A 23,754-nucleotide genomic window follows, 5' to 3' on the forward strand; every position below is an offset into this window, starting at 1 on the left:
GCATAGTTCCAAATTGCTCTCAGAATGGTTCTTTTGATTCTTAATACACACCCCTCTATCTACCATCTCTGAGCCTTTGCATTGGTCATAGTCCATTGCCTGAAATGCACACTTGCCTCACTTCCTTCCACTGCTTAGAATTCTTTGTTTACTTTCATTTAAGCAATTCCTTTGACATGAAGTCTTTTCTTATCTCCCCAACTGCTTCTGTCTCCTTCTCCCCCTGCCCTTAATTACTTCGTACTTTGTACTAATTTTGAATATATTTTGGATATGCTTATTGATTTATATTCCGGGGAAGATATCACCACAATACCTCTTTATTAAAAAACACCCAATGACTCCCCATTATCTACTGAATGAAATGCCAGCTCCTCAAACTGATCTTCTAATCAAGCTCTCCTAATCTGACACATCTATTTTCTTTTAAGTCTTATTTCATGTTACTCTCTTTCATGTAGTCTTTGTTCTAGCTAAAATGTCTGTCTAGCTGTCCCACAAATGTGACATTTCACCTGTGACTGTTCCTATGCACAATAGATCCTCTATGCCCAGAATGTCTTCCCTTCTCACATCTGTCTTCTAGAACATATTTTGGCTGTTGTTGAGTCTTTTTCAGTCATGTCTGACTCTTTGTGACATTTTTTTTGTTTGTTTTTATGGCAAAGACAGTGGGGTGGTTTGCCATTTCCTTCTCTAGTTCATTTTATAGAAGAAGAAATTGAGGCAAACAGGGTTAAATGACCTGCCCAAGGTTACATAGTTATCGACGGAGACTGGATTTGAACCCAGGAAGATGAGTCTCCCTGATAGTGCTCTATGCATTGTGGCTTCCCCAGCTGCCCTATAGAATCCTTAACTCCCTTCACACTTATTCAATGTGGGTCTAAACTTCTTCATCTGTAAAATGACAGGGTTGAATAAGATGGCCTTAAAGAACCCTAAAAGTGCTAAATTTGTGATCCTACTAGTCTATGAACTTTGAACTTTCTTAGTACCTTTGTTATCTTAGGGACATGATTGTAATACTCTCCCATAAAGAGAAGGGCCAGGTTGGCCATAACCAAACCAATAGGCAACTTGTACCCAATCTTATATTTGCCATGGCACTATAAAAACCAGAGCAAGTCATTTAATCTCTGACACAGTTTCTTCATTTGTAAAATGGCACTAGTGATAAACCCTACCTCCCAGGGCTGTTGTGGGAATCAAATGAGATAATTTTTATAAAGTACTTTGCAAACCTTAAAGTGCCAAATAAATGCTGCTGCTGCTGATGGTGATGATGGACATATAGCCTCTCTTTATATATATATATATATATATACATATATATATATATATATATATATATATGGACATATTCTCTCTGTGGGAGCAGAGACTGTTTTATTTTAGTCTTTGTATCTCTAGTACCTAGAATGGGCCATGTACGTAGATAGTAGACTCTGTGACCCTTGGCAAGTTACTTAACTTATATTTGCCTTAATCTAGTTGAGAAAAAAATGACAACCTATTTCAGTATTTTTGCCAAGAAACCCCTATGGACAGTATTGGCATGCTATAGATCACAGGATGGCAAAGAATTGGACATGACTGAATGACTCCAACAACAACAAATAAACAAACATATTAGGTACAAAAGCTTTTTGATTGATTGATTGCCTTGACAAAGAAGAAATGGGACTGAATTTGGAGTCAGCAGGCCTAGATTGAAGTAACAACACCATTACTTTACAACTATTCGACCTTGGATTAGTCACTTCATTTTTAGCTTCTTAATTTGTAAAATGAGAGATTGGACAAGCTCAGAGATTCTAAAACTTTTGGGGATCATAAACTCTTTTTGTAAAATGATGAATAATGTTTCAAAATGCAAAATATATAGATGTATATATACCTACATTTATCCCATACATATATCCCATTTATATTGAAATAGCAAAAATATTTTTAAAAATAACAAGTTCATGGATATATATATATGTATATATATGTATATATATTTAACAAATTCAAGTCCCTACTAGTTACAAATTGATGCCCTAACTCATCCTGAGAAATGAGCTTAATTGAAATGTGTATTTTATATTAATATCACTTGTAGGAAATCTTAAAGGATTCTCAACGTTTTAGAAATTAAGCTTATTCCAGTCAATAACAACTTATTCCTTTTTGCAGAAATGAAGCTGCTATCTTAAAACAAATAAACTCATCAAACTTTTAACAATTTTACTTGTTGAAGGTTAAGTAGTGTAAACAAGTGTCCCTGTTAATTGATTATCCTCTCCTCACAGACTTAAGTACCATCTAAGTAGTTTCTAAGTTGCAGGTGGGCCTGGGGAAGTGTTTATTTTGCAAATAATAAGGGTTAAGAGGACTCCAGAAATTTTGGTTGAGAGCCCAGAAATTCACCTTATACACTGAATGACCTTGTGTCTTTGGGGGAATACTAAAGTTCACTCTGAAATGTCCTCAATCCCCAATTCCTTCATAAAAATGTTTTTTAAGAAAAGGTCTGGTCCTCTAATTCCAATTTCATTTAGTGAGGATAATTGTGGAGAACATCCTAGTGCCATTTACTCTTGAAGCCACCCCAGCAATATCACAGTTCTGTAAACATCAGTAGATCTTAGGGAACCCCTGGTCCTAGAAGGAAAAACTGGAAGAAACCTAGTCGCAGATGTCAGTCAATAAAGATACGTCTTCATCAAGTTAATTTCCAGAGAAGCCATTTGTCATCATTATGTTGTGTATGTTATGGTTTACTCCTCCAGGTCTAGTCTTCCCTTAGGGTTTTAAGGTATCCCAAAAATCTTGAGGTGGCTTTTTCTCCACTATTGGGTACCTCATTAGTGGACTTTATACCCCATGGCCTTTGTGAGAAGCCAGTACTCAGGGCCATAGTTGTATTTAACTATTTTCTAATGGATTAACTTTTACAAAGAGATAATTTACTTCAAACATAGAGCAAAATCAAATATAAAAAGATTCCCTCCCCCCTCCTCCAATTTCAGGGGCATTCTTTCTCCTACTCTATTTTATTCTCTGGGCAAGCAGGCTCAAATTTTATCTCACTTGCTAGATAGTATTGGTCCCTCCAAGTTCAGGTCTAGAAGTTCTGTAAGTCCCTGATGATCCTAGGTCTCAGCTACTTCTGGGTTGGGATGTGGAAGTCTGTTCTTTTTTTTCCCCCAGGAGGAATCTCTCCTCAGGCTCTGTTGACAGCAGGACCTAAATCTAGAAAGCTATCTCTGGGCATTGTGATTTCAAATTTATACTATTCCTTGCTGACCAGGGACTCCTAATACTAAATGTTATTTAGCCTTAGTTTAGATAATCATCTTCCAAGCCTCTTAGTAAGACAATACCAAGCCTCAACAGAGAGAGCTCCCACCTTCTTGTGGATCCTCATCAGATAAAATACAAAATTCTTTTGCCTTAAAGCTTTCTGACCAATAGGTTACTCCCCTCCCTCCCACCTCACCCTATATCTCCCTTCATATCTCATTTCAATCCACCCAAAGCACAGAATATAGACTTAGAAAGAACCTAAGAGATGACCTTTTAAAAGCCTTCCATTTCAACACATAAGGAAACCGGAGTCCTAGCAGGAACAATGACTTACAAATCTCTCATTCTCATTTATAAAATGAATAAAATAGTATCTTAAAATGACTACTTCATAGGTGATAATTGTACAAACTATACAATGAGATACCCTTTAATAAGCTTAGGGGCAGAATCGCAATGTCAACTATTATTGTTGTTATTATTATTACTATTTATTTATTTTATTACTACTGCTATTTTATATGCTTTCCAACTTCAGATGCAATGACTTGTGAACATGCTAATCTAAGTTTTTATTAGATTACAATTTATTAGATTTCTTTGAAAACAGAGGCTGCATTTATCTAGTGCCCAAAGGCTTGGAATACTACTAAGTCCCTGGGACTTTATCAACCTGATTGACAGGAATGAGCATGGTTGTGAAGAGTGATGTGATGAAGGAGTTTGAGAATCACTAATATCAGAAAGTCTGGGGGCAGCTAAGTGGTACAGTGGATAAAGCACCAACCCTGGAGTCAGGACGACCTTAGACACTTAATACTTACTTAACTGTGTGACCTTGGGCAAGTCACTTAACCCCATTGACTTGCAAAATAAAAGAAAAAAGGAAAGAAAATTGAATAGTCCAAGAGCTAGTTCATACCTTCAAATTTAAGTTCCTCTACCTTATTGTTTTCTGTCTCTAATCTTAAAACAAAAAATGACCACATAGGATCCAAGTTATTTACAATGTGAATGTGGCATCTGGGTCAGGCTGTCTTCTTGGAACAAATGACCTATGGGAATCTCTTTACCTTCTTAGGCTTTTGTTTCTCCAACCAGGAAGAAGCTGATGGTGGACACCAGTTCTTTTTATAGGGACTTGGGCTTCCAAAGTTTCGATCATAGAACAAGTTTTATTTACAAAATAAATGACACAGAAAGTACTCATACTGAATCACCCACAAAGGGGCAATAGAACTCCTTTTTCCCCTTAGGGGAAAGAAAGTAGGCAAGTAGATGGCTCATGGATAAAACTCTGAGCCTGGAACCAAGAAGTTCTGAGTTCAAATCTGACCTCAACACATTAAATGGGTGATCCTGGGCAAGCCACTTTACCTCTCTTTGCCTCAGTTTTCTCAGTTGCAAAATAGAGATAATAATAGTGCTTATATCCCAAGATTGTGAAGATTCAATGAGATGTTTGTAAAAAGTGTGAGAATTAAGATAATGTTTTAAAAAAGTATAAATGCTAATTCCTTTCCCTTTGAGTGAGCTCCATGATTTATAATATCTCACAGGATAAGTTTCCAGTAAGGGAGGAGATCAGGCTTATGTTTCCCATTCTTCTCCTCATGGTTCCATTTACGGCAGGGGTTCACTGCTTTGTCTTTCCATGGTCACTATCCTCTGCTTCTGATTGGCAGAGTTGTCCTTCTGGCTCTTGCCCTCAGTTCTATTTCATCCTTTTCATTCCGCTTTCTGCAGATCCTGTACCATGTTTTTAGGCAGAGGGAAAAGAGCAAGTCAAATTAGATTGGAGATGAGGGAAAGGGGATAATTTATGGAGCCAGACCCCACAGCAGGTAGGAGGGGATAGGATGAAGAACCCAGATGGAGGGGAGGTTAGCTTTGGCAGAGAAGAGAAACAGGAAACAGGAAAGGATGAAAGGGAGGATGAAGACTGAGATAGTTTGAGGTAGAGAGGAGGCCAACTAAAGCAACTGATATTTAGTGATCTAAATCTTGGTAGTAATGTAGGAGGGAAGGTCATAGCTGAAAATGAAGGGAATGGAGATAGGGTCAGAAAATTGATGGTGGCAGAAATGTTTCACCAAGGAAGAAATGTGATAGGGAGTCAATTCTAAGATCTTTTCCAGGTCCAAAATTTTATGACTCTATGAAATGACTTAAGCTTTTTATTAAACTCCTCAAGGATTTGGTAATGTTGCTGGAGGAAAAAAGGATGTGAAGTATACTACTGAAATTGTTGCCAGAAATGAAATATCATAAAGAAAAAATGTAATACATAGAGATCCATGTTACCTATGATTGAATCTCACCAAGGAATGCCAGCCACCCCCTCCCCCAAAAAAGCAAACTATAGAGATATATATCACCTTGGCAACTAAAGGAAATTTTTGGATTTGTAAATCTCGAGTTCATCATTTTAAATATTGAAAGTGCTCTGGTGGGGCATCTAGGTGGTATAGTGGATAGAGTACCAGCTCTGGAGACCTGATTTCAAACTGGCCTCAAACACTTAATAATTACCTAGCTTTGTGACTTTGGGCAAGTCACTTAAACCCAGTGCCATGCAAAAGTAAAAAAAATAAGAAAAGAAAGTGCACAATAGGGACTCAAACGCTTTCTGGTGCTACTTTAAATAGAAATGTTCATTGAATTGAAGTGAACTTACACTGTTAGATTCTGCTCTTTATGAAGTGATTTGACATGGGTGATGGTAAATATTTAACAACCAGCTTTCTAGGGAAGAAAACATACTCCAGACACATTTTTAAGCTTAATATTCCTTACTAATTTTTTTCTCCAACCCCTTTTTAGATCTAGACAGCCAACAAAACAATAAATCTTTATATAGCATTTTCTAATTTTTGAGGGTTGGATGCTCATGCTGAAAATTTAACAAGCGGCTCTCTCTGGTGGCAAGAGTCAGCTTCAGCACACCTTAGACTTTTAGAATTGAAGGGACTGTAGAAAATAGCCAGCCCAGTCTATTTCCCCTCTTGTTACACTAGATTAGGGGCACAGCCTTCTTGATAGTACAGAAAATGAACTACATACTCTCCTTAAGTGGAAACAAAGACTGCAACCTGTTCAACTTCAAAATGTTTAATTGGGGGCTTTGTGGGTAGGTAGGTGGGAGGGAACCCAGTTGTTTTGGAGGGGCTGGGTTCACTTAAAGGGAAAGGAATGAGTATATAAATTAACAAATGCTGTAAAATGCTTTGAAGAGATATGACATAGATAATACTTTATAGTTCATTGTAAGAATTGAGGGGTAGGGGGACTGGACCTGTAATATCATTTGTATAAAAGAACTCTGAGGTGTTGAAACTTGCCCCAATTCAGGTCAGCATCATTTCTGCAACTTACAGTCTTCAGGAGTTGTACAGATCATGAAAAGTGAAGGACTTTGTGCAGTCATGTTGCCATTATGTGCCAGTGGCTGCACTTGAACCTGGGTCTTCCTGGCTCTGTGTTACAGCTGTCTGACTCTATCACAGCTGCAAGACAATTGAGAAAGAAAGAGTTCTGTAGAAAAAAGAGTAGCTTTTCCGTGTATTTTGGGTAGGGAATAGCTCCCTTCTTATTTGCAGTTATTATTGGTATAGTCCAGTGTTCATGTTATTCCTCATATATTACCTACTTTTCAGGCTTCTAGACTATAACTTCCATGAATGAGAAATAATGGTGGCTTCTACTCCTTTGGATATTGAACCTGCTAGTGTTGGCAAATAGCAGTGATTAAACCCTGAGGGATGGGGTAGGTTGTGAGGTTATACACCTAGTTATATCCAAGAGAGTAAAGAGAAAGTCAAGTCAGCTAAGTGGCACAATGGATATAACAATGAACTTTCAATCAAGAAATACTCATTTTCATGAGTTCAAATCTGACCTCAGATATTCTCTGGCTCTGTGACCCAGAGTAAGTCACTTCACCCTATTTGCTTTAGTTCTCATCTATAAAATCTGGGGGAGAAGGAAATGGCAAGCCATTCTAATTTCTTTGCCAAGAGAACCCCAGATGCAATCACCAAGAGTCAGGCAAGACTCAACAACAATAAAAACAAGCTAAGTCTAATACACAATACAATCAGAACCAAAGAACTGAATGGAAGTCATAAAAATAGTTAAAGCAGCAGCCTAAAGTTTGGGTCAGTCCAAAGCATAAGTTCTTAACCTATAGACAATAGATTCTGGTCTGCAGATAAATTTCTTTGAAATTGAATGGGAATGTGTGTGTGTGTGTGTGTGTGTGTGTGTGTGTGTGTGTGTGTGTGTGTGTCTTCATTTTCATTAACTTCTAAGTGAAATTCAGCATTTCCTTCTATTATAAATGTAGGTGACAAATACTATTCTGAGAACAGTTCTGTGGGCTACTCTAGACTACAGTTATCTAGAGAAACACCCTGAAGGAAATATCATTAAGCTTAGGCAGGCGGAGAGTTTATCTCATTCAATATCCAAGCATTCTCAGTCAAGCATTCATGGAATCATAGACTTTTAGAATTGAAGGGACTGTAGGAAAAAAGCCAGTCAACTTCCCCTTTTGTTATAGTTTAGAATAATGAGGCCCTCCCAAAAGACCTGCCCTCCCACCAGCACCCTTTCTCTTTTTAAAATCATTATGTATATATATATATATATATATATATACATATATATATATATAAACTTTCATTTTTTAGAATTTACATATTTTGCTTTTTTTTGTCAGGTATAAAAGTCAAGATTATCTATAATACAGTAAGTGCTCCCCACAAAGTAGAGGGCTAATGGATGTCTATGAAAAAACAAATATGGAAATTTCTCTTTGTTTTTTCATGGTTCTTACTTTAGGGTTCTCTCTCAACCTTGATGCCCCAAACATTCAAATTTACTCCTACCACTTTGGATATAGCATTGCTATTAAAGTATGAATATCCCAAGGCAAGCATTAATTTGTACAAGTTCTCAAAATGAGACAGCCCTACAGGTACACAGGTGCTCCTTACACACAGCTGAGCAACACACAGGTGAGCCACAGCCTGGCAACAAAACAAACAAAATCTAAGGGTCTGTTTATCTTCTCTACTTCTATTTTCTATTAACACTTAATTTAAATAGATTTTTTTCTGTGTGCTTACCAGACAAATCATAGGATCTTCCTAGTTTCTAACCATGCTTTAGGAGGCTATGATATTTTTTGAAAAAAAAAATGTTTTATTGATGCCTTTTGTTTAAACATCGCATTCATTTTCAAAGACTTTCTCCCTTTGCCACCACTAAACTCATTGATTTCACAAAGAAAGTTAGGCAATCACAAATGATACAGGCACAGAGACTCTGACAGTATATGCTACATTTCATTTTAGTTTGCATCCTCCGCTCTGTAGAGACAGAAATGTGGTATTTATTTTCTGAGCCTGTTTTTAATTTTATTTATCTATCTATCTATTCATTTATTTATTTAGGGGTTTTTTGCAAGGCAAATGGGGTTAAGTGGCTTGCCCAAGGCCACACAGCTAGGTAATTATTAAGTGTCTGAGACCGCATTTGAACCCAGGTACACCTGACTCCAGGGCCGGTGCTTAATCCACTGCGCCACCTAGCCGACCCCGAAATAAATTCTTTACAATGCATTTAAAGCTTGTCCTTTTGGTGTGCCCTTCTGAACCTCCTTTTGTTTTCTTCCTTGAAGTAAGAAAAAGTTTCAATGGCTTCTTTGTTTTGGCTTTATTATTGCAAACTCCCAACTACTTCCTTCATAAATTAAAAACTGAATCAAAACTCTTGTCGCATATAGAGTCAGGCAAAATGAATCCACATAATGTCCAAAAATGTATGTATCTGCACCTTGAGTCCACCTCCTCTTTGTTAATAGGTAACATGATTCATCTTCAGTGATGTGGAGACATGGTTGATCTTTGTACTGATCAGACTTTTAAAGACTTCCAAGGTTGTTTGTCTTTACAGTGTTGTTAATGATAAAGAAACTGTTCCTTTGTAACAACAGTAAGCCAAATAAAATACTTATTGAAACAATAACCTCAGCAAAGTAACAGGGTGGAAAATATATCTGCATAAATCATCGGAATTTTTGTATATTCCCCTCCCCCTCCCCTCAAAAAACTTCAACAGGAATAGTTAGAAAGAGAAGTCTTATTTAAAATAACTGCAGAATTATTAAAATACTTGAATGTCTACTTATGACGATACACATGGGAATTAACTTATAACTCCTAAACATACTTCACAGAAATAAATGCAGAAGCAGAAATATTAATTGCTATGTTTATAAAATATAAGATATGTATAAAATGTAAAGTAGGTTATTTTTTTGTGGAGACAACTGGAAATCGAGGAAGTGTCCATCAATTGGAAATAACTGAACAAATTATAGTATATGAATATAATGAAATATTATTTCTTCATTGTTTCAGAGAAACCTGGGAAGACTTGTCTGAATAGAGTGAAGTGCATAGAAATAGGATAATAATTCATACAATAATAATAGTATTGTTAAGAGAAACAATTTTGGAAGACTTTAAAATTTTGATCAATGCAATGACCAATCACCATTCCAGAGGATCAGTGATGGAGCTTATTATCCACCTTCACAGAAAGGTAATGTACTCAAGCTGAAGAAGAATGAAGAATGAAGCATGCATTTGTGGGCATACTTCCTCATGAAAATTGTTTTGCTTGTTTACAAAAGTTTTTATTAAATATATTATTTGAGTTTTACAATTTCTCCCCCAATCTTATTTCCCTCCCCCCATCCCCCCCACAGAAAGCAATCTGTCAGTCTTTACTTTGTTTTCATGTTGTTTACAAAAGTTTGTTGCAGACAGTTTCCTTTTTTCTTCTTTTTAAATGCCAGAAATGAGGAAGAGAAAATAAATCTTTGGTCACTGAAAATAATTAAATATTTATACATTTAAAGATAAAAGAAATACCCTTCTGCTTCTGTTCACTTCTTTCTGCATTATTTCACACAACCCAGATTCTCTGAAATCTACTCTTTTTCCACTTCTCATGGTGCAATAATTTTTCATTACATTTATATATACAGCAACTTTTTTAAACATTCCCCAAGTGATGAGTACCCCCTTGTATTCTATTTCTTTGATTTTTCTTTCTTTAATCACAAGTAATGTCAAGTGCTTTATACATTTTCTATGTATAAGTTAAAAACAAATTAAAAGTTATAACAAAGTTAAAGCAAGAAGGGAGCTCTCCATTTCCCCACAAATTTTCAGTGTGTATTTTTTGAGTTGAAACTACAGTTCCAGTAGTATTTTTCAGACCTCTTTGCAAGTACAAAAGAAATGTCCATATTTCAACATCCATTTAACTGTGTAATTGAAGAACTGCTACCTAACCTTCAGTTGAAAATGATTGATGTGCAATGAAATGACATGCTAAAAGGCAAATTTAAAGAGAAAAATTAATAGAATTCTATAAATGCATTCCAAGTGATAAATATATTCAATTAAGATCATATGCTTGTAGATTGATGTAATTATTTAGCAATACCTATCCATGAAAAGGTATTTTTCAAAGAGGAAATACATAAACTCTCATCACAGATCAGTATTAATAAATGAACATTTGCAGTCAATTTTGATGATAGGAAATACTAACTTGGAACCTAAGTAAAGCAAAATACTATTCCCCATAAACAAATTTCATTCTTCTCATTAGTAGAACCTTATAATCAAAAAATTATACAAGATTGTTATCACATTTTTATTTCATCAATAAATATTTGTGGAAACTAATTTTTCTCTTATTACATAAAAACCTATTTATTTTTGCTTCTCAGTCTGCAAGGTCTAAAATTTTTACTCTCTGACTCTTTTACTCTCTGATCTTGTTCTAGAGAGAGAAAAGCTGATGCAGAATGATGAAAATATTGTCAGATATGACCCAGGTGTTATTAACTATATTTCTTTGTTGCAAGGGGAAGTCTTCTTCTTTTAAAACATTATTTAACTTTTAGTTTATGGAATAAAATAAGCATTCCCATAATTTGCACATGAAACTGCAAGTCTATTATACCAATTTGCTATTCCTTTTAAATATATATAAAAAAGTTTTATGTAAGTTTCTTTTTTCCTTTATTCTTGCCTCCCTCAGCCCTGCCCCAGAGATGGCTAACATTAACTACAAATAGTTATATGTATGTGTGTGTATTTATAAATAAACATATATATATATATTTATATGTTTGTATTTAATTATTTCATATATACTTCTATTTATCAGTTCTTTCTCTGGATGCAAATCACAACTTTCTTCATATGTCCTTCATTTTAATTTGTATATTTATAATAGTCAATATAACTTAGTCTCTCAAAGTTAAAATAATATTACTATTACTTTATGCAATGTTTTCTTGGTTTTGCTCATTTCACTCTTCAACATTCCATGTAAGTCTTTCCATGGCTTTCTAAGATCAATGAACTCATCATTTTTTTTTCTCTTAAAGATTTTATTTATTCTGAGTTTTACAATTTTTCCCCTAATTTTACTTCCCTCCTCCATCCCCACACAGAAGGCAATTTACCAGTCTTTACATTGTTTACATGGTATACATTGATCCAAGTTGAATGTGATGAGAGAGAAATCATATACTTAAGGAAGAAACATAAATTATAAGAGATAGCAAGATCAGACAATATCAGTATTTTTTTTTTAAATTAAAGGTAATAGTCCTTGGTCTTTCTTCAAACTCCACAGTTCTTTCTCTGGATACAGATGGTATTCTCCATTGCAGATAGCTCCAAATTGTCCCAGATTGTCCCAGTGATGGAATGAGGAAGTCCATTAAGGTTGGTCACTCCCATATTGATGTTAGGGTGTACAGTGTTTTTCTGGTTCTGCTCTTCTCACTCAGCATCAGTTCATGCAAATCCTTCCAGGCTTCCCTGAATTCCCATCCCTCCTGGTTTCTAATAGAACAATAGTGTTTCATGACATACATATACCACAGTTTGCTAAGCCATTCCCCAATTGAAGGACATTTACTTGATTTCCAATTCTTTGCCACCACAAACAGGGCTGCTATGAATATTCTTGTACAAGTGATGTTTTTACCCTTTTTCATCATCGCGTCAGGGTATAGACCCAGTAGTGTTATTGCTGGATCAAAGGGTATGCACATTTTTTGTTGCCCTTTGGGCATGAACTTATCATTTCTTATGGAACAGTAATATGCCATTGCAACCCCATCAATTGGGGACCCCTGCAGTTTCCAGTTTTTTTGCCACCACAAAGAGAGCTACTATAAACATCTGATTCATATTCAAAATTATAGTGACTATTTGTGAATTTCCCTCCATCTTATTCTCACTATTTTCTTTCTTTGCCTTTCTTTTTACCCTATTCCAGCCACTTTTCTTCTCTCCCCTTTCTACTCACCACTCCAAGAGTCTTCCCACCACCTTCTCTGCCCCAACTGTTCCAAATTCCAATCTAACAAATCTCTCCCAAAGTCTTGAGAGCTTCTGGAGAGAGGGGCAGAGGAATTAGAAAATGACATTGAAGTCACACTCCACACATACACACACTTTAAAATTAATTGGTGAGGTTACTCCTCAGGCTCCAGTCCCTGACAGTCCAGGACACTCCCAGGGCATTCACGCAGCCAGGACACGGACTGGGCACTAGTGGCTGAGCACTAGAAAGCTAATGCAGGCTGTTTTGGCACCTAGAAAGTATTGTTTCAGGAATGTCTCCCTCCTGACCCTATCCTGGTATTAGGTAGCCTTGGCAATCACTCCCCTGTATCTAGATAAGGAAACAGTCGACTTCACTCTAAATGTCTTTCCAAAAGTGGCAGATGACTTACAGCTAAAAAAATGTGTCACGTATTTATGAAGTGGATTCACTATTAAAGAGAGTGTCAGACAAGTAAGGGATCATCCTGGAATGTCCCTGGAATCTTGGCAGCCCAGGAAGGTGGGGCAGAGGGATCCTCTAGAAATGACATCAACCTGATAATAAATCTATAAAGGACAGTCAGGGCTGGACTCCCCCAGAGGCAATTAGGCATTACATTGGGGGGGGGGGGGGGCTGGCTTTCTTCTCTTTTCTCGCATTAGAAAACCCTGAAGCAGAAAAAAGAAAACAATGTGTTAAGTGTCTCTTCAGTTGGACAGAAAGTTATCCTTTTATAAATACACAGAACTAAATACACACACAATCCACAATCTCTCTCTCTCTCTCTCTCTCTCTCTCTCTCTCTCTCTCTCTCTCTCAAACACACAAGCCAAGGACTACAAAAGGAAAAAAGCAAGACAAAGGTTGTTTCCCGTAATGTCAATATTAGCCCCTGGAATAAGAAGTTCCCCTTTGTGTATAAGTTTTACATGTTTGTAGTCAAATTTTAAAAAATAAACGTTTGCCTTTAAATATGATGAAAGAATATCGGGTGTAGTAGATAGAGTCCTGGAGTCAGGAAGACCTAAGTTCAGATCTGGCCTCTGACTTGACATGTACTAGTTCTGTGACTCTGGGTAAGACACTTAACCAAAAAAAAGGATTGGTTTAGAAATTGGAAGTTAGTCAATATGACACAGAATCCTATAGGAATTATGTTACTGTGATTCCATTATTAGAAAATAAATGAGATAACTATATCAAATGCCGGGCAAACTGTGCTGTATAAATGTCAATCAATTTCTTTTTTCCTGTTACTGTTGTTTATCCTTCATTCTCGAAGATCATTATATCAAGGAGGTGATGCCATGACAAATTAAGTGAATTAGATTTGAGTTAGGGGTGCTGTGCTAAGTCAATAGCTTCACTTTCTCCTCCAGAGTCATCTGGGTCCAATGGTCAGATATGAATTAGGATAACTGGAGATGACCCTAGATGCAAGTTAATCAGGGTTAAGTGACTTGCCCAAGGTCATACAGCTAGTAAGTGACAAGTGTCTAAGGCTGAATTGGAACACAGATCCTCCTGACTCCAGGGCTGATGCTCTATCAACTGCACCAACTAGCATCTTTTGATGTTATTATTATAAGTGCAGCATAAACTTAAAGACAAGTCAATAGGGAAGGAATGAGATACTTATTCTCAAATATTCTTTAATTTTTCAGCAATAAATCAATTGTGCTATCAACAATCATTTCTTAAGCACCTACTCTGTTGAGCCTTGCTCAAATCTCCCATATCCTCAAACCTGCCACATGATTTTTTTCCCTAAATTATATTCTCCTTTAAACCTGTCTATACTATAAGCTTTCCACTTTTCTAGTGGCTGAGTCTCTCCCTTCTACCTTCATTTGTTAGGACTCACTGTCAATTAAATTTAGAAAGGAGAAGTACCCTGAAACGTTACATAAAAATGATTGATCTCTTCTCTCCAGTTCAGATCATGTGTAGAAGTTGACCATGGACTCAGTTTCTGGCAATATTTGGGATTGAGAGAGCTGCAATTGTTGGGGAAAGCATCTAGGTGATATTTCCCAGAAGATTCTGGTAAAATAACAGTCCTTGTCATATGCTATGAATGGAAAGGTTTGGTAACACAATCTTTTAGAAAGCCTAAGAGACTGGAGAAATAATTTGGTGTGGAGTGAAGGCTTCCTGCCAAAACTGAACTAAAAGCTAACTAGGAAGAGTAGTTTTGAACTCTTCTACCTCCACTATATATGTTTGATCTGACTGTTTCCCTCTCCAACTTTGTCATGAACATATGAGGATTTTAAATAGTTGGCTTGTATTCTACTAGAATCATAGGAAGAGACAGTTATTTCTGTATAAGCATAGATAACTTTTACTACCAATTTCAATTCCTTGTTATTTACTTTACTATTCTGTTTTCTTGCTTTTGAATTCGCCTGTCATTTGGGATGGTCTGGCATAGTTTTGTATTGGATAGGACTTGGACTGAGGTTCTTGGATATAGGATTTAATCAATATTCTGAAACTGAGACTCACTAAGAGGAAAAGTGTAAGGGACATCACCAATTATTGATGGGTTCAACTAAGTATATTGCTATGTAAAGATTTTAGGGAAAGAAAAGTGAAGTTGGTGAAGTTAATTTTTTTCCTTCTTTTTTATTATTTACCTTCATCCAAATCATTGCCCACTTGGGGCTACCCAAACTTCCCTTGCACTTAGCACACTATACTTTCAAAAATTTCCACTTGTTCAGGATCTTCCTACTGTTTAACCTTAAAAACACAAAAGGGTGGAACTAGAAAATTAGAAATAGAGCTGAATTATCAAGTAGTAATATTTAAACCTATTCCCAAGGGACCCAAAAGTTAATGGAAGTAAAGCTTGGCAACTTGCACTTTTCAAAAGTATTATTGATGCCTTTTATTTTTTACATCATAGTTATCTCTGAAAATATGCCCCTGCCTCACTCAACATATCCTTTCCCACAAACTGAGCCCTTTCTTATAGTTGCAGATCTGGAATCATTCATTCCCCACTTCCCTCAACCCAGTTGATGAAACCATTAGCAGAGGAAGATAACAGAGACAGTTAGGTGTTAATGCATTCAAGTCAAGTTACAAAGCATTGAAGTGATGCTAGGTTCAGTGCCAATCTCTGGAAGTACAAAGAAAGTTAAGAACTGTACAGTTCTCAAGGAGTAAGAACCTAATAGGAGAAACAACATGCAAACAATTATTTACAGGCTCAATTATTGATCATCACAGAGGGAAGGTACTAGAGGTGTGCTGATAAATGTGCAGGACTTGCTTGTAATTTTAAACATTATTCTTAACATTTTCCCCATCACTTTCTTAAGTCTAGACAATTAACAGAACAATAAATCAAGCCCCAGTCATAGCATTTGCTAGTTTTGGAGCTTGTAAATGCTCACACTGAACTTTAACAATTGCTCTTGAGTCTATTGGAGCTGACTGCAGCATTCTCCTAGAAAGGACAAAGTACAAAGGAATGGAAATTAAGAGGGATCAGGAAAAGTTTCCTATAGAAAGTGAGATTGTTAGTTGAGATCTGAAGGAAGTCAAGGAAAAAGAGGAGTTAGTGAAGAGGAGGAGGTAGAGAACTTCAGATGTGGGGAACAGCCTGTAAAATGTTAAAATGCACAATAATGAGAGACAGGAGGTCTTGTGTCAGCAAGGAGGCCAGTATCACAGGACCAGAGTGGACCTGGCAGGGAGGATGAGATGAGAAGACTTTTGCCAAGTAGGAAAAGATCAGGTCATGCAGAGATTTTAAAACCAAACAAAGGATTTCATATTTGATTCTGGAGATCATAGGTAGTAGCTGGGGGAGTTGACTGAATGGGGAGTGAGATGGTCATTTCTTAGGAAGATCACTGATTGTTGAATGGCAGATGAACCAAAGTGGGAGAGACTTGAGACATCAATAAATATTTATTGAACACCTGTATTGTGCTAAACAAATACAGTTTGGGCAACAAAAATAAGGCGTAAGACAATCCTTGCCCTCAATCTCATTACTAAAGACAACCCAAAAAGAAACTAAAAAGGAGAAAGGGCATAAAGGCTATCTTGCACAAGGGGTGTTTGATGAACTCTTCATGGTGAACTTTCTGGGGTGAGAAATGATCAGGTGAATACTCTGGGAAGGTAAGCCAAAGAGCAGGCTATTATTGAGATAGTCCAAGCCGGAAGTGATAAAGAACACAGTATTGTAAGAATCTACAACAAGGTGGTAGTAGTGCTAGAGAAGAGAAGAAAATACAAAGCACAGTTTAATCCCTTTACATAATATGAAGAAATGATCTTTGATGGAATTAGAATGATTGGTTGAATCTCAGCCTATTATTAGTTTGGATCATTCCCATTGGACTCTTTGTGATCCCATTTTGAGATTTTCCTTGGAAAATGTATTGAAGGGTTTGCATTTCCTTCTCCAACTCATTTTCTAGATGAAGAAAATTAAACAAACTGGGATAAATGACTTGCCTAGGGTCACATAGATAATAAGTGTCTGAAACAGAAATTGAACTCACAAAGGTGGGTTTTCCTGATTCCAGATTCAGTGCTCTATCTACTGCACTACCTAGTTGTTCTATATCCTAGATAACTTTAAAGATTATATTTTATTTTTTTAATCAACAAAAATTAACCTTCATTTCCCTTTATTGAAAGAAAGAAAAACAACCCCCTTTAAGCAAACAGTTGTATGAACTGATAAAAAGCAAGCAAAACCATAAGAACAATATACATAATGAGTACAACAATATACATGAAAACATAAGGTGCAGTGCCTTAGTTGGCAACAATGGTGTTGAAATATACTTCCTTCCTCAAAGTGGAAGAGCAGGAGATTCCAGGTGTACAATGTTGCAAATGCTATTTTGCTGGTGATTTTATGTAACAGTTTTTCTTTAAATGCATCTTAGGGAATGATTGCCAAAAACGAAAGGCATGAATACAACATTTTTAAAGGCAAAAAAAGAAAAAAAACATACATTTTCCCTCCCTCTTACATTCCATTTCATTGGAGGGAAAAAAAAACAAACAAAACTTGTGAAAAATATATATAATCAAACAAAACAAATTCTCCCATTGGTCATGTCCAAAAAATAGTATACTTGTACTCTTTTACTTCTCTGTGTCAGGAGGTTGGTAGCATGTTAATCAGTATTCTATTGGAATGATGGTGATTTATTTCATTTATTCTATTCTCTCTCTCTCTCTCTCTCTCTCTCTCTCTCTCTCTCTCTCTCTCTCTCTCTCCTTTCACCCTGTCCCTGTTTAAGTGTGTGTTGTATCTGAGTATTCTCTTCCACAATCTTCCCTTTCTTCTATCATCTATCTACTCCCCCTTCCCTCCCCTGTCCCCCCTTTTCCCATCCCTTTCTTACTTTTCCTCTAGGGTAATATAGATTTTTATACCCTATTAAGTGTGTATGTTATTTCCTCTCTGAGCCATTTCTGATGGGAATGTAGACTCACTCATTCCCCCTTCATCTTCTCCCATTTCACTCCATTGAAAAAGCTTTTTCTTTACTCTTATGTGAAATATCTTAGGCCCTTTCTTCCTTTCCTTTCTCTTCCTCCTAGTACTTTCCTTTATCACCCATTGATTCTGTCTTTTTACTATATTATACCATTATATTCAGCTCCTTCCTGTGCCTTGTCTATATATGCTCCTTCTAATTTCTTTTATGCATGAGAAAGTTCATATGAGCTATCAGTAACTTCTTCCCATGCAGGAATACAAACAGTTGAACATCATTAAGTTCCTCATAGTTGGTCCTTATCCATCCTCTCTATGGTTCACCTGAGTCCTGTGCTTGAAGTTCAAACTTTCTGTTCAGCTTTGGTTGTTTCAATAGGAAAGTTTGAAAGTCCCCTGTTTCATTGAAAGTCCATCTTTTATCCTGAAAGAGGATGTTCAGTTTTTCTGCATAGTTGATTCTCAGTTGTAAACCAAGATCTTTTGCCTTCTGGAATATCATATTCTAAGCCCTACGAGCCCTTAATGTAGATGCTGCCTGTGTAATTCTGTGTAATCCTGTGAAATTCTGACTATAGAGCCATAGTAGTTGAATTGTTTATTTTTGGCAGCTTTTAGAATTTTCTCTTTGACTTGGGAGTTTGGAATTAGGCTATAATATCCCTGGAAGTTTTTCTTTTGGGATCTCTTTCAGGAGGTGATTGGTGAATTTTCTCAATTTCTATTTTACCCTCTGCTTCTAGGATCTCAAGGCAATTTTGCTGTATTTTTTCTTGGAAAATGAAGTCTAGGATCTTTTCCTGGTCATGACTTTCAGGTAGCCCAATAATTTTTAAATTATGTCTTCTGTATATGTTTTCAAGGTCAGTTGTTCCAATGAGATAGTTCACATTTCCTTCTAATTTTTTTGAATAGTTTTATTTCTTCCTGATTTCTCTCAAAGCCATAGGATTCATTTAGTTCTGTTCTGTATTTGAAGGAGCTATTTTCTTCAGGGGCCTTTTTCTTATCTCCTTTTCCAACTGGCCAGTTATGCCTTTTAAGGCATTCTTCTCATTTGCCTTATGTGATGCTTTTTCCATTTGGCCTAAACTGGTTTTTTTTTTTAATATATTATTTTCTTCAGTATTGTTTTGTATTTCTTTCACCAAGCTGCTGATTTGGTTTTCATTTTCATTTATCTGCATTGCTCTCATTTCTCCTCCCAAGTTTTCTTCTACCTCTTTTAATTGCTTTTCAAAGTCTTTTTCTTTAGCTCATGGGCCTGAGCCCATTTTCTATTTCTCTTGGAGATTTTGGATATAGAAGCTTTGATTTTGTTATCTTCTGAATCTTCCATGGGACCATAGTAATTTTCTATGGTCAGGTTCTTCTTTTTCTTTTGTTTGCTTATTTCCATAGTCTATGGCTGATTTACTGCACTTCCAAGGCTTTGGAGGGTTTGGGGGACAATACATAGGGACCTTAATTCCTCCAACATCTTATGAGATGCTCTGACTACTCTTTTGCCTGTGCTTTGGTATGTGGATGACCATAGATCCTCCCCTCTGCCCTGGAGCTGTGAGGATGGTCCCTACTCAGCTGTGGTGGTATGGGGACCCAGCCTGTAACATGGATCTGAGTGTGGGCAAATGGCTGAGTCCTGTCCCAAGAAGAGCAGAGAAACCTTTGCAGTCTCCCCTGACTCCCTTACATTCTGTGGGCTGCACTCTGGAGGTGTAGATTGACTTCCCCGATTCCTGCGGTTCTTACCACAGGCTGCTCTGAGACTGGTGCTTACTCCACTCTGGTATGGCAAAGTTCTCTCACCACTCCTTCAAGCTGTTCCTGGCGATCCCTGGGTCAGGAGGTCTGGAAACCTTCCCCTCTGCCTTGAACACAGGTGTTCCCAGGGATCTAGGCCTATAATGCTGCATTGCGACTGAACTCTCAGCAGCTTTTTCCAACCCCTGGTCCCAGTGAAACAGACCTTTTCTACAGAACTTCTAAGTAATCTTGGACTTGGAAATTATATCACTCAGTCTTTCTATGGGTTCTGTCCCTCTAAATTTTGGCTAGTCATAATTTGACAACTTCTAGAGTTTTGGGGGGAATGAGTTTCTGGTAATTCCTGCCTTCAAGTCACCATCATGGCTCCCACATAGTCTTCATTTTTAAAGAAATTCTCCAGGAAAATGCCCTGATATCCTAGAAGCAGAGGGTAAAATAGAAATTGAGGGAATCCACTGATTACCTCCTGAAAGAGATCCCTTCCCCAAAGAAAAAACTTCCAGGAATACTATAGCCAAACAAGTCAAGGAGAAAATATAACAAGAAGCCAGAAATAAACAGTTCAAATATCATGGAGCTATGGTCAGGATTACACAGGATTTGGCAGCATCTACATTAAGGACTTGAGGTTTGGAATATGATATTCCAGAAGGCGAAAGAGATTGGATTACAACTAAGAATCAACTACTCACCAAAACTGAACATTTTTTTCCAGGGGAAAAGATGGACATTCAATGAAATAGGGTACTTTCATACTTTCCTGTTGAAATGACCAGAGCTGAACAGAAAGTTTGATCTTCAAGTACAGGACTCAGGTGAAGCATAGAGAGGGTGGGTGGAAAGGGCAAATTATGAGGAATTTAATGATGTTGAACTGTTTGTATTCCTACATGGGAAGATGATACTGATAACTCATATGAACCTCATTTATTAGAGCAGTTAGAAGGGACATATATAGACAAGACACAGGAGAGGGTTGAATATGAATATAGTAAAAAGTTGGAGTCAATGGTGAAAAAGAAATGTATTGGAAGGAAGGGAAAGGAGATGTAGAATGAATGGGCTAAGATATTTCATGTAAGAGAATCAAGAAAAAGTTTGTGCAATGGAGTAGAAGGGGGGGGGGACCTTCATTCTCATTGGAAGTTGCTCAAAGAGAAAATGACATACACATCAATAGGGCACAGAAACTTCTTACCCTAGAAGAAAAAGGAGAGGAAAGGAATGAGAGAAAGGGGACAAGGGGAGGGGAAGGGGGTGTAGGTGATAGAAAAGAAGGAAAATCAGATGCAACATACTTTTGAGGAGGGACAAGATTAAAGGAGAGAGAAGTCTAGTCTAGTCTAGAAGAATATAATGGATGGAAAATCAGCAATAGTAATTTGTGGGGAAAAATTATTGAAGCAACTTATCTGATAAATTTATAATAAAGAATGCTATCCATTCCATAGACAGAGATGATGGTATCTGAATACAGAATGAAGTACATTTTTTCCTTTTTATCTCACTTTATTTTTCTTGAGGTTTCTCTGTCTTTGTGGGAAGAGGGAGAATTGTGGTTACTTTTGCAGTAATACTACTGTACTAATGTGAAAATAAATAAATAAATGGAAAAGAAAAAATATTGTTCATTTATAATCATGTTAAAATATTTCTGTATTAGTTATGTTGTGAAAGAATTATAATTAAGGAGAAAATCATTAGTAAGGAAGAAGAAACAAAAAAGAAATTCTAAAAGATGAGCATAAGTACGCTTTGCTCTGAATTCAGAATCCATGTTTTTTTCCCTCTGGATGTGTATGGCATTTTTCGTAATAGGTCTCTCAGGATTGTCCTTGATCACTGAAATGCTGAGGGAGTTGCATCCATCCTAGTTGATCAGTTGATAGTCTTTTAATAGCTAATTTGTCAGCCCTGGACACAGCTGAGGCAGGATCAGTTTGGACTGATTGTCCAAAACCAAGCTAAGCTTGTTTTAGTGAGACTGGTTTCCCTGAGTAAGAGGAAAAGACTAGCACTTGAGAGGAAATTCTCTCTTCTCCCTCTCTTCTCCCTCCCTCTTCTTTGTACCCACTGGCCATGAAGTCTTACAATATAGCCACTCAGGGTATAGTGTCTCTACACTACACAGGATTCTGGGACAAAATTAGAGGAGGTGGTTCTAGAGTGTGACCAAGGAAGGGATGGAAGAAATAAGAGTAGCATAAGAGCACCATATTACTTTATGAATAGTTTACCTTAGCTATATATGTTTCCTATGCCTCTGTCTCACTATGTACTATTTTTGTCTACTCTTTCCCCTGATACTTTGGGTATTTTTGAAGAGCGTTCTCTAGGCTTGAGGGAGGAATGTTTTGAAGCTACTGTTCTTACTATGCCTTAGTTTTGAGCTAATTGTATCTCCTGGTTGTCTTTAAGGGGTAAAGACATCATTTGGGGTTCATGAGTTATGTAGTTTCAATTCTTAGTTATAAATCCATTTAGTATGCTGAATCCAAGGTAGGCTCCCCCTAAGGAACCTAACCCTCAAGTGTGGATAAGAGTTACTGGATACTATGACCATATCTAACATTCTATAGAGCAGATCTCCATTTCTTAGTTGGGGGGAAGAAGGTATATTTTATTTTTGTGGAACTATTATTGGTTTATTGTTTGGTCTCCTTTCAATCTTTTAATTTATATTGTTGTAATTTTATATGCATTTTTCTTTCTGTTCTGCTTTTTCATTCTGTATTAGTTCATGCAAATCTTCCCTCATTTGTCTGAATTCTACACATTTATAATTTCTTGTGATAGCATATACCCTGGTACTATTTTCTTGTTTCCACTCACATTGAAAACTTAGATCCCCAGAGGGAGGCTACTATATCCTCCTTCAAGATTCTAGGGCTACCTCTTCAATGATAAGAGAAATTTTTATAATTTGATAGTTCATAAATTCTCACTAGTGTGCCTCTATCGATTATCTTTTGATATCAATTAGACTGACTTAATTAGGTTTTAGTTAGGCAGTTTTCCTAAGAGAAAGAACAATTGGTACAAAACATTATCCAGATCTATGAAATACTTTTCTACCAGTACATGTAGAGGGGAAAGTTAGATCAAGTTCATAACTCGGTTGATGGAAGTCTTTTTCTCCCCTGTGTGTGGTACTAATGAAGGTTCCCTTAGGCATGGTATAACTTTGTTACTAGGCTACTTGTAGAGTTAAAAATCAGCCTTTTTCCAATGTGTTCAGATTTTTCCAATGAAGATATGCCAACTTTTCTGGGTTTGCTGTTAGGACTTAGATATTCATGAGAAATATAAATTCTTCAACTGGGTGGTTTTCTGTTCTCAGGGAGTAGAGGCAGATGAGAAGTTTCTCCCTTCTAAGTGAATCCCTCTAGAGCTCTCATCTTTATGCTTCTAAATTCTTGAACCTCCATTTCAAATCAGCTTTATGGTTTTACTTGGGTTCTCAGGACATGACCAAGTCCCTTAAACAATCTGACTAAATTTCTTCTTATACAACAGTTGAAATGCCTTTGATTGACTCAATGAAGGTATTCTTAAATAGAGTGGAATGCAATATTGATTCAAAAGAGATATTCTCTCCTGAAAAAGGTATCATGTCTAAGTGGGGTGGGTAATTTATTAATTAGGTCATTAAATTATTGTTATTATATGATTCTAACCACATCCTCTTTACTCACCCCACTTCCCTTGCTTAGAGCTTCTGGACAAAGAATATGCTCTAAATAGTATATGTATTTGGAGGCTTTGCCTTCCATGGCTTACCC

At 36.7% G+C, this 23,754-nt stretch overlaps 1 protein-coding gene across 10 annotated transcripts in view; it reads left to right on the top strand.

Moving 5' to 3' along the window:
- The window catches only part of ANAPC10 (anaphase promoting complex subunit 10), a 694,704-nt gene that overhangs the window by 179,708 nt on the left and 491,242 nt on the right, over positions 1-23,754 (top strand). The window lies entirely within an intron of this gene.

This window comes from Macrotis lagotis, chromosome 3 (assembly GCF_037893015.1).
Source record: "Macrotis lagotis isolate mMagLag1 chromosome 3, bilby.v1.9.chrom.fasta, whole genome shotgun sequence".
Taxonomy (NCBI): domain Eukaryota; kingdom Metazoa; phylum Chordata; class Mammalia; order Peramelemorphia; family Peramelidae; genus Macrotis; species Macrotis lagotis.